General features: G+C 40.2%; 1 non-coding gene across 1 annotated transcript; it reads right to left on the reverse strand.

Annotated features, from left to right (window-relative positions):
- Positions 1–1360: 1360 nt before the first annotated feature.
- Positions 1361–1433, reverse strand: TRNAG-CCC (transfer RNA glycine (anticodon CCC)). Its single transcript has one exon. It is a non-coding gene; the product is annotated as a tRNA-Gly (tRNA).
- Positions 1434–11984: the final 10551 nt, after the last annotated feature.

An 11984-nucleotide genomic window follows, 5' to 3' on the forward strand; every position in this document is an offset into this window, starting at 1 on the left:
CAAAGGTCCCTGGTGTGGAATAGAGACAAGGCAGCCTTGGCTGGACTTGCTCAGAGCTGGTCACAGTCTGGAACTGGTTTGCCCCAGCAGTGGTGTGGGACACAGAGTGTGTTAAGAACAGAGACTCTGGGGAAAGGGCAGGGTGTGCGCCTGGACGGTGTATGTCAAGGAGAGCAGTGGGAGGGGAGATTGTTGAATGAGACTGTGCAGCCTTATGGGCTGAGCAAAGAAGACGGACTTCATCCTGAGAGCAGTGGGAGCCGGTGAAAAGTTGATGCAAAAGAGTGACCCGATCAGATTTATGTTTTAGGAGAAAAAGCTAACCCTGGTCACAGTGAGCAGGGTGGATTCATGGGGGTGGATGTGGCATGTGGGGGCTTGGTAGGGGTTTCTATGGGAAGTCTGAGAGCTGTGAGAGCAAACACACAGTCCAGGTGAGAGACCGTGAAGATCTGGAATAAGACTGGCCGGTGGGGGTTCCCAAGAGAGATCCAACAGGGAAAGGCGACCAGCAACTGGCTCAGTGACGGGCTCGTGACCCGGGCTGAGTAGAGCAGAGTCTCACTCCCTTCAGATCACAAGCTGTAAGGATGTGACCCCAAAGCTAGTGGCTGCTTTGTTCTCCATCATGTACTATACCTGAGCCCCTTTTAAACACTTTATTATTTTTTAATATTTATTTAATTTATTTATTTATTTTGGCTGTGCGGGGTCTTCGTTGCAGCATGTGGATTTAGTTGCAGCGTACATGTGGGATCTAGTTCCCTGACTAGGAATCAAACCTGGGGCCCCTGCATTGAGAGCTTGGAGTCTTATCCACTGGGCCGCCAGGGAAGTCCCTGATTATTGTCCAGAAAAACAATCTTTCAATACCTAATAATTAATGTACCATTGTTTTTGTTTTGTTTTTCCCCCAGAGCTGGGAGGATGAGGCCAACACACATCAGATGCTGAGGGGTATGGTGTGTGTATATGTGTGTGTGAGACAAAGAGAGAGAGAGAGAAAGAGAGAGAGTGTGCCCATGCATGACTTGCTGTGGAGTTTCTGCATCCAGTCTACCCCCAGGCCTGATCTAAACCCTACTTTCCATGGTTTGATGGTTTGTTTATATGAACATGTAATTTCCCCTTTTTGGCTTAAGCTGCTTCAGTTGAGTTTCTCGTAATCAAGAATCCTGACTAGAATAACATTTTTGTACCTAAAGCTTTTTTTTCTTCTATTTTAAATTATTTCCTCAGCATATGTATATATATTTTTTAATATTTATTTATTTGGCTGCACTGGGTCTTTGTTGTGGCACACGGGATCTTTAGTTGTGGCATGTGGACTTCTTAGTTGTGGCTTGCATGTAGGATCTAATTCCCTGACCAGGGATCGAACCTGGGCCCCCTGCATTGGGAGTGCAGAGTCTTAGCCACTGGACCACCAGGGAAGTCCCTCAGCATATATTCTTCTTCTTTTTATTTTTTTAACTAATTAATTAATTAATTAATTAATCTTTGGCTGCATTGGGTCTTCGCTGCTGCGCGTGGTCTTTCTCTAGTTGCGAGCGGGGGCTACTCTTCACTGTGGTGCCGGGCTTCTCATTGCAGTGGCTTCTCTTGTTGCAGAACACGGGCTCTAGGCGCGTGGGCTTCAGTAGTTGTGGCACGTGGGCTCAGTAGTTGCAGCTCAGGGGCTTAGTTGCTCCGCAGCATGTGGGATCTTCCAGGACCATGGCTCGAACCCGTGTCCCCTGCATTGGCAGACAGATTCTTAACCACTGCGCCACCAGGGAAGCCCCCTCAGCATATATTCTTATAAGGGAAATAATAATCACCAAATTACACCATCTCCGGAAATGTATAAGAATAACTTATTTCACCATACTCTTACAAGTACTGAGTAATATAATTTTTTAAGCCTTTGTTAATTTCTTAGGTTAAAAAAATCATGTTTAAAATTACTTATTTTTAATTGCTAGTGAGGTTGAAAATATTCCAGTTCTATTTGCTTTATACCTTTTTCCATGAATTGTCTAATTATATCTTTGACATATTATCTTTATTGGAGTTCAAATATCTTTGCTTTTTTAAATTAATTTTTATCAATTCTCTCCAGCTAAAGCCTGTTAATTTGCCTGTCATATTTATGTCAAATGTTTTTCCTAGCTTGGTTCCTCACTCCAAATTCTGTTCATTGTTGTTTTGGAGTTCTAGAAATTATAAAATGTTATGCAGTTAAGTTTGTGTTTTCTTTTACAGTTGTTTTGATTTAGCAGAAAATACAGTTGACCTATTTTCTGCTCTTTTGTCTTTATACGTTGGCTACAAAAAAAGTTTTTTTTAAGAAATGACTTTTTAAAAATAGAAGTGTTTCATAGTGAGTGTGGCAACCGTGGAGGCCCTGCTCAAACCTCATTTCAAGAAGGAGCTCACCTTTCAGCTGTGACGAGTGCAGTGGCTGACTCTCTCTAGTTGCAGCACCCTCAGGATCTGCCACAGTGTTTGAGCTGAGACCACCCTCTTCCCAGGCAGCTCCCAGCCAATGACTGAGCACAGCAGAGGGACTAGCCCTGGCCTTTTCTGCCAACACAGGCAGACTGCTCTATGAGCCATCCGTGTGCTGGACTGCATTGTCAGATTACGTGAAACTTCTCAGAGCTGTACTGTAGTCTGGAGCTCTTTCTCCGAATCTCCCTTCCTTTCCCCTCTTCTTTCATGGGTACCAGATCGACACTTGCAGTCTGAAGGTTTTCCCTGCCTACTCCCGCTCCCTCTCCCCTCTACTTTTCACAGGCATTACCTGCAACAAATCTCTGGCACCTTTAACTTTGTTTTGACATCTGCTTCCTGGAGGACATAAATGACAGTTATTATTAAACAATGAAGTGGTTCAGAGAAATACAACAGAGAAAAGAACAAATCAAACTAAGTCCTACTGTTGCAACACATCCATTAGTGCTGTAATTAGATGTAGACTAGTTGGGCAGCTGGCTGGATGGAGAGATGGGGCAGGGATTTATGTGTGTTCTGTTCACTACTTATGCTCACATCTAGAGCAGTGTCTGGCATGTGGTGGGTACCGACATGCTTGTTCAATGAATGGACAGATCAAATAGTTTACTAAAAATTGGATGGTACTATATTTTTTTCCATTAAACAACAACAATATTGAGTTTAATTTTACTTGAATTTATGAGAAGGAAAAGCTTTAGTAAAATGTAAGGAATTTCTGAACTGCAGAAAAGATTCATCATCACAAAAAGTAATGGTTTCTACTAGGATCACTCTAAGATTTAAACGTTTTTTAAAAATTACTTAATACATTTTATTTGATATTTTCAAACATTTTTCTCTATGAATTTTTGAATCCTATCATCATTCCTCAAAAAATCCTCTGAGATTTGAATTATGATAAATTGATGTCTGTATGATATTCATTTTTAAATCTAAAAAACATAATATGTTTCTGCATATATGCAAATCTCTGTATCTCTTCAACTTGGATTTGCATTTTAAAAAATTATACCATGCAAGTCTCTCATGAAAAGAGTCCTACTTCTAGGTATTTTAGAGTTTGTGAGAATGTAAACATCATTTCAAAGCAAATACATGATAATTTAGGACAACACAGCTTGCTGCTCTCACGAACAATCCAGGGTGTGAGGACCACAGAAGACTCAGGGAGGTGAAGAGCATTAGTAGCAGCACGTCCTGTCAGATGGAGTCCTGCCACCTGCCCTGGGCAGCTTCTTCCCACCTGATCCCCATTTTTGTTCAGCTGGTCTTCTCGTTGTTGGCAGAGCCTTTTTGCCACCAAAGGGGCTAAATGCTGGATTTTACTTTCAGCTTCCCTTACAATGAGAACCTGGACATACAAGATAGAAAAGGAAACCTGTTGAGTATCTAGGAAAGATTTTTTTTCCTCTGGTAAAAGAGAGACAAGCAGGGATAGAGCCCACCCCCTCACTTTCTTCCTGTCTTTGAACATTGATGTGTGAGAATATGATGGTTGGAGCTGTGGCTGTCATCTTGCAACCATGAGGGGAAAGCCGAGAGAAGCTCACAAAAGCTGTCCCAGTGACCTGACATCATCAGATCATTGCATCTGCCAACTCTGGAATTGCCTAATAGAATAATAGAATGTTACCACGTGTTCTGGAATGTGTCCTGTGTCCTGTCACATGCAGCCAAAACCGTATTAACTAATACACTTTCTGAATCTGCCTTTGCCTCTTTCAGCTCTTTGTCATACAACCCATTTCTAGTTGATAGTTCTTCCACTTAGAATGAGTGGCCTAGTTAATACCTCCAGATCTCACCGTTGCTAGCTCTCTGCTCTCCCATACATTTTTCCTCCTACATTTAAACGCTCCCTATTGCACTAGGAACCAGCCTGATTGCTCCTGGGGAGAACCTGTCTTCTACCCTTGCTCTATAGCCTACTGATCATTTGTCAGGGGCTTAAAAACAACACAAATTTTACACATCACGGCTGTTGCACACATATGCTGTTTTTTGTCTGCTCATCATTTATTCCCTGCTTCTCCTGCTAGCAGTGTTTTGAATGCCTATGAGGAATTGCTCTCCTTTACTCTCAGTTCACGTATGTGAATAGAATAGATCCCATCCTTTGTGTTCTAGGCCTGGCTGCTCTTCCATCACCTAACCATCATTGGTTCATGAATGAGCAGTGACACAATTTGAGCCAATGAGCTCCAGCCCTGTGACCTTTATTTTAACTAAATGGAAAGAAATTTATTTTTTCTGCTGAGATTGCCAGAGTCAGGCTGATGCAAGGCTGGGGCTTCTGAGGCCTATAGAATGTTGGACTAAGAAGAAGTCAAAACAGAAAAATACCAATCAGCAAGTGGAGAGAGAGAAAAAATAGGCTTGGTGACATTGTTTGAACCCCTAGACTTTTCTATCAAGTGACCCAATGACTTCCCTTTTTGCCTAGGCCACTTTGAGTTTAACTCTTGTCGGTTGGACTTGCCACCAAGGAAGCCCCGATTACTAGACCTCCTATAATCAATTGTGCAGGCCTCAATGACCTCTGGGTATTAATAACCTATTACCCCCATGTCATAACCATGGGACCTTGCCACCATCCCTTCCTCATCCCAGTTCCCGTCCACTGCTTCTCCAGGTGTCTCACATATACATGCTCCTGACAAGGCCTCTCACATCCTTCCACTCCAATGTCTAGGTATGGTCTCCTGTCCGTAAGTCACCTGAGGGAGGGCTTCACCGTTGTCCAAGCTGCCAGGGCCCTCCATGAGGACTGACCACCCTATTATATAATCTGAGTTTAGATTCCATTACAAACACAAAACAGCTGCCATGGATGAGAAGGTAAAATGGGTTTGAAACAGGAGAGAAGGGGGCAGGGCACAACCTTTAAAAGAATGACATAGTCATAGGACATGACAAAAACTGGTTAGAACCAGCTAGGTCCAAGATGGCAGAATATTCAACTTCCAGTAGACCTGAGCCTCATTATACGCTTATTGTAATACATTAGCATATGCTAAATGACACACCCACCAGAGCCATGACAGTTCTGAGGCTAACCATAAAAGGCCAAAAAGTGGGCGGTGGCCCAATTCCTGGAAGTCTCCACCCTTTCTTCGAAATAATTGGATTAATCCTCCCACTCATTAGCCTATGAAATTACCCAGCCCATAAAAACTAACCACGCCATATTTCAGGGCTCTCTCGCCTTCTGAGATGGCCCACACTCTGCCTGTGGGGTGTGTTTCTCTGTAAATATTGGGTTGGCCAAAAAGTTCATTTGGGTTTTTCCAAAGTAAAACCCGAACAAACTTTTGACCAACCCAATAAATCCACTTCTTAGCTATCACTTTGTCTCTCACTGAATTCTTTTTGCGACAAGACATCAAGAACCTCAGACTCGTTGGGAACAGGTTCAGTGTGCAGCAATGCTGAAATCCCTCAGAACCACAAGAAGAAAAATTTCATAAGTTATCACCAAAAAAGTGCATTACATAGAAATTCAATTATGAGCAATAGGAATTTTAAAGATACTGACTCTATGTATGAAAAACCAGAATTCAGAATCAGTGAGGGAATCCATGGTAGTTTTATAGTAAAACACTTCTAAGGACTCATGGAAACTTGCTAAAATAAACATAGGTTTAAGCATCTTTAAAGAAACAAAACTAAAAAATTCTAAAAGTAAATTTTCACTATTGTCTTAAAACCCCCTGGTGACCACAAGTTTGTTTTCTACATTTGTGACTCTATTTCTGTTTTGTAAATAAGTTCATTAGTACCATTTTTTTAGATTCCACATATAAGTGGTATTATATGATATTTGTCTTTCTCTGTCTGACTTACTTCACTTATTATGATAATCTCTAGGTCCATCCATGTTGCTGCAAATGGCATTATTTCATTCTTGTTTATGGCTGAATAATATTCCATTGTATCTGTGTACCGCATCTTCTTTATCCATTCCTCTGTCGATAGACATTAAGGTTGCTTCCATGTCCTGGCTATTGTAAATAGTGCTGCAATGAACATTGGGGTGCATATATCATTTCAAATTATGCTTTTCTCTGGATATATGCCCAGGAGTGGGATTGCAGGATCACACAGTAGCTCTGTTTTTAGGTATTTTGTTTTTATTTTTGTTTTTTGGCCACGCTGTGCAGCTTGTGGCATCTTAGTTACCCAGCCAGGGATTGAACCCGGGCCCTTGGCAGTGAGAGTGTGGATTCCTAACCACTGGATTGCCAGGGAATTCCCCTATTTTTAGTTTTTTAAGGAACCTCCATACTGTTCTCCATAGTGGTTGTACCAATTTACATTCCCACCAAAAGTGTAGGAGTGTTCCCTTTTCTCCACACCCTCTCCCACACATTGTAGATTTTTTGATGATGGCCGTTCTGACCAGTGTGAGGTGATAACCTCATGGAAGTTTTGATTTGCATTTCTCTGATAATTAGTGATGTTGAGCGTCTTTTCATGTGCTTTTTGGCCAACTGTATGTCTTCTTTGGAGAAATGTCTATTTAGATCTTCTGCCCATTTTTTGATTGGTTGTTTGTTTTTTTGATATTGAGCTGCATGAACTGCTTGTATATTTTGGAGATTAATCCTTTGTCAGTTGCTTCATTTGCAAATATTTTCTTTCATTCTGAGGGTTGTCTTTTCGTCTTGTTTATGGTTTCCTTTGCTGTGCAAAAGCTTTTAAGTTTCATTAGGTCCCATTTGTTTATTTTTGTTTTTATTTCCACTTCCCTAGGAGGTGAGTCAAAAAGGATCTTGCTGTGATTTATGTCATAGAGTGTTCTGCCTATGTTTTCCTCTAAGTGTTTTATAGTATCTGGCCTTACATTGAGGTCTTTAATCCATTTTGAGTTTCTTTTTGTGTATGGTGTTAGGGAGTGTTCTAATTTCATTCTTTTACATGTAGCTGTCCCGTTTTCCCATGACCACTTATTGAAGAGGCTGTCTTTTCTCCGCTGTATATCCTTGCCTCCTTTGTCATAGATTAGGTGACCATCAGTTCTTCATTGTCCTCAATTTGACAGTTATCATCCCAGTGAATATATTTCTATTTTTAAGACTATGCAGTAGTATTTGAATATTTCAAACTTCATATAAATCATGCTGTTGTATATACTTTACAGCTCTGTTGGCGTAATGTTCTGCTTTGTGAATTTATCCATGCTGATGAATGAGGATCACTGATTCATTATTATTGTTGTATAGTATTTAAATGTTGTTTATTTATCCATTATCTTGTTAATGAATATTTAGATCGTATTCATTTTTTCCACTATTATAAACAGTGCTGCCATGAGCATTTCTCCTTAGTGGAATTACTTGGTCACTTTACTAGATGTTACCAAATAATAAATTTATAATCCCAGATGCAAATAGGACAGCTCCTGTTGCTTCACATTCTTACCAACATTTGGCATTGTTAGACTTTTCAATTATTTGCTCATCTGATGAGTGTGAAGACTAATTCATTAGGATTTTAAGTTGCATTTCTCTGATGACTACTGTATCCAGCCTCTTTTTTATGTGTTTGCTGATTTCCTCTTTTGTGAATTATCTGTTTATATATTTTTATTATGATCAAATATACATAACAAAATTTTACCATTTAAACCATTTTTAAGGTAGAATTCAATGGCACTAAGCACATTCACACTTTTGTGCAGCCTGTATATTTTATTAATTTTCTAGTTTAGTGTGTTTAAAACTGTTACTCATCATAAGAACTTTATTTTATACTGTGATCCAGTATGTTTGCATGCATACACGTGTATAGATGTATAACTGAAACAAATTTCACAAAGTAATATTTATTTTTAATGTGTGATATATACTCAGATATTTTCTATTTTATTTTAATTTTTTTAAACAATGATAGCCTAGTGATTTGATTTTATTTTATTTATTAAAAAATTTGTTTTTCATTAATTTTTTTTTGGCTGCATTGGGTCTTCGTTGTTGCGCGTGGACTTTCTCTAGTTGCAGTGAACGGGGGATACTCAGTTGCGGTGTGCGGGTTTCTCATTGTGGTGGCTTCTCTTGTTGCAGAACACGGGCTCTAGGGCGCGAGGGCTTCAGTAGTTGTGGCACGTGGGCTCAGTAGTTGTGGCATACAGTCTCAGTAGTTGTGGTGCACGGGCTTAGTTGCTCCATGGCATGTGGGAGCTTCCTGGACCAGGGATCAAACCCATGTCCCCTGCATTGGCAGGAGGATTTTTTTTTTTTTAAATTATTTATTTATTTATTTATTTATTTATGGCTGTGTTGGGTCTTCGTTTCTGTGCGAGGGCTTTCTCTAGTTGTGGCAAGCGGGGGCCACTCTTCATCGCGGTGCGCGGGCCTCTCACTGTCGCGGTCTCTCTTGTTGCGGAGCACAGGCTTCCGACGCGCAGGCTCAGTAATCGTGGCTCACGGGCCCAGTTGCTCCGCGGCATGTGGGATCTTCCCGGACCAGGGCTTGAACCCGTGTCCCCTGCATTGGCAGGCGGACTCTCAACCACTGCGCCACCAGGGAAGCCCTGGCAGGAGGATTTTTAACCACTGCATCACCAGGGAAGTCCCTCTGATCTATTTTATATTTTTAACTGCTAATCTATAACCCATGAAATGAATTTCAGGGCCCATTAATGGGTCAACTATAGTTTTAAAAGTACTATTTTATTGGGTTATTTTTCTTTTTAAAAATTTTACTTATTTATTTTTGGCCACACGGCTTGCAGGATCTTAGTTCCCTGACCAGGGATTGAACCTTGGCCATGGCAGTGAAAGCGCCAAGTCCTAACCACTGGACCACCAGGGATTCCCTAAAATTTTATTTTAGATACTAAGACTTTTTTTAGTTTTATATATATGCTTTGCAAATATCTTTACTAGTGTATCTTTTAACATTTTTCGTATTTGATGTACTGAAATCTTCTATTTTTTTTTTAAACATCTATATTGGACTATAATTGCTTTATAATGGTGTGTTAGTTTCTGCTTTACAACAAAGTGAATCAGCTACACATATATATACATCCCCATATCTCCTCCCTCTTGCGTCTCCCTCCCTCCCACCCTCCCCATCCCACCCCTCTAGGTGGTCACAAAGCACCGAGCTGATCTCCCTGTGCTATGTGGCTGCTTCCCACTAGCTATCTATTTTACACTTGGTAGTGTATATATGTCCATGCCACTCTCTCACTTTGTCCCAGCCCACCCTTCCCCCTCCCCGTGTCCTCAAGTCCACCCTCTAGTAGGTCTAACTGTTTATTCCCATCTTGCCCCTAGGTTCTTCATGACCATTTTGGGTTTTTTTTTAGATTCCATATATATGTGTTAGCATACGGTATTTATTTTTCTCTTTCTGGCTTACTTCACTCTGTATGACAGACTCTAGGTCCATCCACCTCACTATAAATAACTCAATTTTGTTTCTCTTTATGGCTGAGTAATATTCCATTGTATATATGTGCCACATCTTCTTATCCATTCATCTGTCAATGGACACTTAGGTTGCTTCCATATCCTGGCTATTGTAAATAGAGCTGCAATGAACATTGTGGTACATGACTCTTTTTGAATTATGGTTTTCTCAGGGTGTATGCCCAGTAGTGGGATTGCTGGGTCATATGGTAGTTCTATTTTTAGTTTTTTTAGGAACCTCCATACTGTTCTCCATAGTGGCTGTATCAATTTACATTCCCACCAACAGTGCAAGAGGGTTCCCTTTTCTCCACACCCTCTCCAGCATTTATTGTTTGTAGATTTTTTGATGATGGCCATTCTGACTGGTGTGAGATGATATCTCATTGTAGTTTTGATTTGCATTTCTCTAATGATTAATGATGTTGAGGATTCTTTCCTGTGTTTGTTGGCAATCTGTATAATCTGAATCTGGCAATCTGTTGGCAATCTGAAAGTTCCCTCTATGCCTACTTTCTGGAGGGTTTTTTTCATAAATGGGTGTTGAATTTTGTTGAAAACTTTCTCTGCATCTATTGAAATGATCATATGGTTTTTCTCCTTCAATTTGTTAATATGGTGTATCACATTGATTGATTTGTGTATATTGAAGAATCCTTGCATTCGTGGGATAAACCCCACTCGATCATGTTGTATGATCCTTTTAATGTGCTGTTGGATTTTGTTTGCTAGTATTTTGTGGAGGATTTTTGCATCTATGTTCATCAGTGATATTGGCCTGTAGTTTTCTTTCTTTGTGACATCTTTGTCTGGTTTTGGTATCAGGGTGATGGTGGCCTCTTAGAATGAGTTTGGGAGTGTTCCTCCCTCTGCTGTATTTTGGAAGAGTTTGAGAAGGATAGGTGTTAACTCTTCTCTAAATGTTTGATAGAATTTGCCCGTGAAGCCATCTGGTCCTGGGCTTTTGTTTATTGGAAGATTTTTAATTACAGTTTCAATTTCATTACTTGTGATTGGTCTGTTTATATTTTCTATTTCTTCCTGGCTCAGTCTCGGAATGTGTGCATTTCTAAGAATTTGTCCATTTCTTCCAGGTTTTCCATTTTATTGGTATAAAGTTGCTTGTAGTAATCTCTCATGATCCTTTGTATTTCTGCAGTGTCAGTTGTTACCTCTCCTTTTTCATTTCTAATTCTATTGATTTGAGTCTTCTCCCTGTTTTTCTTGATGAGTCTGGCTAATGGTTTATCAATTTTGTTTATCTTCTCAAAGAACTAGCTTTTAGTTTTATTGATCTTTGCTATTGTTTCCTTCATTTCTTTTTCATTTATTTCTGATCTGATCTTTATGATTTCTTTCCTTCTGCTAACTTTGGGGTTTTTTTGTTCTTCTTTCTCTAATTGTTTTAGGTGTAAGGTTAGGTTGCTTATTTGAGATGTTTCTTGTTTCTTTTTTTTTTTTAAAGGAAGGAAGGTTTTATTTATTTGTTTGTTTATTTATTTATGGCTGCATTGGGTCTTTGTTGCTGCGGGTGGGCTTTCTCTAGTTGCAGTGAGAGGAGGCTACTCTTTGTTGCTGTGCATGGGCTTCTCAGTGCGGTGGCTTCTCTTGTGGAGCATGGGTTCTAGGCACGCAGGCTTTAGTAGCCGTGGTGCAGGGGCTTAGTTGCTCTGCGGCATGTGGGATCTTCCCGGACCAGGGCTTGAACCCGTGTCCCCTGCATTGGCAGGCGGATTCTTAACCACTGCACAACCAGGGAAGTCCTGTTTCTTGTTTCTTAAGGTAGGATTGTATTGCTATAAACTTTCCTCTTAGAACTGCTTTTGCTGCATCCCATAGGTTTTGGATCGTCATGTTTTCATTGTCATTTGTTTCTAGGTATTTTTGGAGATCCTCTGATTTCTTCAGTGATCTCTTGGTTATTAAGCAGTGTATTGTTTAGCCTCCATGTGTTTGTATTTTTTACAGATTTTTTCCTGTAATTGATACCTAGTCTCATAGTGTTGTGGTCAGAAAAGATACTTGATACGATTTCAATTTTCTTAAATTTGCCAAGGCTTGATTTGT

The sequence above is a fragment of the Eschrichtius robustus genome, chromosome 5, assembly GCF_028021215.1.
Source record: "Eschrichtius robustus isolate mEscRob2 chromosome 5, mEscRob2.pri, whole genome shotgun sequence".
Classification (NCBI taxonomy): domain Eukaryota; kingdom Metazoa; phylum Chordata; class Mammalia; order Artiodactyla; family Eschrichtiidae; genus Eschrichtius; species Eschrichtius robustus.